At 35.9% G+C, this 3,123-nt stretch overlaps 1 protein-coding gene across 6 annotated transcripts in view; it reads right to left on the reverse strand.

The window, feature by feature from the left end:
• Positions 1 to 3,123, reverse strand: part of CPEB2 (cytoplasmic polyadenylation element binding protein 2) — a gene marked incomplete at its 5' end in the record, with an annotated part of 76,058 nt that overhangs the window by 22,202 nt on the left and 50,733 nt on the right.

A 3,123-nucleotide genomic window follows, 5' to 3' on the forward strand; every position in this document is an offset into this window, starting at 1 on the left:
AAGAGATGGTATATGGCTTTAATTCTCTAAATTTGAGAAAGAAGCAATCTGACGGATAACTTAGAAATGAACATAATCACATGACAACAATCACACTACAGAAGGAAAACTAGACCGCTTCGATTTCTTTTTTATGAACAGCAGCAAGAATCTAATATCTAGGCACAGTTAGACTGGATGTATAACAGGAGAGATCTTTTGGAAACTGGTGACAGAAAGGGAGTGACACAGACTGACTAGATAAAAGGACATTACAGTATTGCAGATTACAGTAAATAAGAAGAAAGGCAGCAAGTAGAACTTGTATAGAAGGTCTTACACTAACGTATTACACATGTGCCAACCACACGGCAGGGGACACAGGGCTTCTGCACATGCACTGAAGTCTGGGATGCCTTTCAGGAGTCTACCCTTGTATAGGGCACATCCCGTATAGTCTTCTGAAGCTAACCTGAAGCTAGAATCTCTGTGACTATCAGAAAAATAAAACCACCTAATTCCTGCTCCCAAGGAATGTGTAAGTGGAAAAGGTGATGTCTACTATGTTACTACTTAGCCATAAGAAAGCTCAGAGTGCCTCCGAGGAAGTAAGTGTAACAGTCAGGCTACTAAAATGATCATTTCTTAGCAATTACCATTTGTGGTGCAAGGGGAAAGGCAGTGGTGCTTACTGAAGGCATTAGCGAGGGTAAGCTACTTATAGCTCCAAATATTTATGCAGTTTTGAGTGCTTTTTCCAAATGTACATATATGTACATATATGTACATATATATATATATATATATATATATATAAATGAGGAAAATAAATATATTTAAGAAATAGAGAAAAGTGAAGGTTGGCTGGAACATGTTGGAAACAGGAAGTAAAGAGCTAGAAAGGTCCTCCGAGGCTACCCAAAGTACTCAAACTTACATGCCAAGCTAATGAGACATTTTATTTATTGATAGCAGGTGGAAAAAACCAAAACCAAACCAAAACAAAAACAAAAACTCCGACTGGATATAGGGTTCAAGCAAGATAACTTCTGTGTTTCGGAAGACTTATTTCAGCAAATATAGTAATGTGGTTTGAAATCAGCAAACCAGAAACTGTACAGAAAAAATCTACAAAGGGCAGTCTGCAGTAAAAACTAGATGGAAAACAAAATAGGGAAAATAAATGAAAAAAGGAGAACTACAGGAAGGTTTTGGAAAATAAATGTAAAGACCACAAATGGGAATAAGAGTGGGAAATAAGCTTTAGATATATAGTTTCATCTGCTAACAGAATATCTAGAACCAAGTATGGGAGGCTAAAAATTAAGTAGAAAAAAGAAATGAGTAATATTTCTGAGAAAATAATTTAGGGTCAACTACGGAGAGGGGCATTTTAAGGTTCTTCAGAATATTAATGACTAAAAACTCCAGAAAGAAAGAATGACAGTTCAGTGGGAAACTTCTAACAAAGAAGTGAAACATGGAGGGAGCTAGAATAAGAGCAGTGAGTGAGAGAGAAGCCAAAATATTACTGTGACAGGGCGCCAAAGACAAATAATGTAGTGAAAAGCAGGGGAGAGCAATTATGTAATATGAGATGTTAGATAATGGTTTTTAAAAATGGAAACTGTATTATGAGTAATCTTCAAGGGTAGCAGGTTTGGTAAAGTTGGGTAGAATTCACATTACATGTATTAACAGTTAAAAAGAGTTTTGTAAAGACATCAAGTGAAAATTAGTCCTTAGAAATGTATTAAAGAAGGAAAAAGAAAATAGAAATGTACACAGGTTGTTTTTCTTCCAATATTAAGGATTTTTTTCTTTAATATGGAGACAATACATACTATCTATAGTATGTGCCTTAATAAATAAAAACTCAACATAAACCATCATTGACATGTTATTATCTTGGAAAAATGTGACATGAAGATGTAAGTAATATAAACAAAGAATTAGGAATATGATAGCATAAAATGAATCGAGGGCAAAAGGACAACTAAATAACCTGTGAGAATGAGCTTGTAATTAGATAGGTGTTAAATGTAACAAGTTGAAGTTTGTAAGACACAATTACAAGAGAAAGGGGATATTTGGGTAAGAAAGAAGAATTATTTTACTGATTTTGGGCTAGCAGGTATAAAGCACTGAACTCCCATGGCTGACCACGGTATGAGTCCCAGATCTGGAGGCTTGCTTTCTTACTTCCTCTCTTTCTCTGGTGAATGCATGAGCTCTATAGAAAAATAAAAATAATAATAAATAAAACAAAATAGGAACCAGCAGTTGGCATAATGGCTATGTTGCTGGACTCCCATGTAGTCAATAGCAGTTCAAGTCCCAGACCCGGTGGCTTAAACTCACGCTGGGTGTGTGTGCGTGCATGTTCAAAATCCCGAGAGGAGAATGGAGGAGAAGGGATTGCAGTGTGGCCATCCCCCCTGGGGGGGTGATTTCTCCTTTCCTGTCTCTCGTCTGTCTTTCTGGTGAGCACACACGCCTTATAGCAAAAACCTCTAAAAATAATCATAATAAATAAATAAATTAATTCTTTAAATAAATAATTACAGATTTCAATTCCATTTATATAAAGTATTCTGAAAGATAACCATGTTGTTTTGTTATTGGAAATAGGAACCAATGAAAAATGTTAATATATTTACGATCAATGGAAGGAAAACTCTTCAACATGAAACTATTTTTCTTAATAGAATGAACCTCATCAAGATCCATTAAAATAATTTACACTCATTTCAGACATGTTAATACTTTAGAAAGTATTTCATAGCATAGAGTTCTAACACCGTTAAAAACTTACCAGTTCTAAAGATATAATAAAGTTTTTCCCACATATCTTTTTTTCTTTTATTTTTTTGCCAACGGGCACGTACGTTTGCCAAAAAAAGTGAGAAATTACCCCCTGGGTGGGGGATGGCCACGCCACAGTCCCTTCTCCTTTTGAGTCTGGGCACATATGCACGTGCACCTGACACGTTTTTCAGGCCACCAGGTCCAAGATTCAAACCTGCAGTGTTGGGCATGTGGGATCCAGTGCTTTAACTACCACACCTCAACTCTCCTTGTAATATACTTATTTTTTTGTTTGTTTGTTTTTTAGTTTTTGCTATAGGGTGTGTGTGCTCACTG

This window comes from Tupaia chinensis, unplaced genomic scaffold (genome assembly GCF_000334495.1).
Source record: "Tupaia chinensis unplaced genomic scaffold, TupChi_1.0 Scaffold000138_1, whole genome shotgun sequence".
Classification (NCBI taxonomy): Eukaryota; Metazoa; Chordata; class Mammalia; order Scandentia; family Tupaiidae; genus Tupaia; species Tupaia belangeri.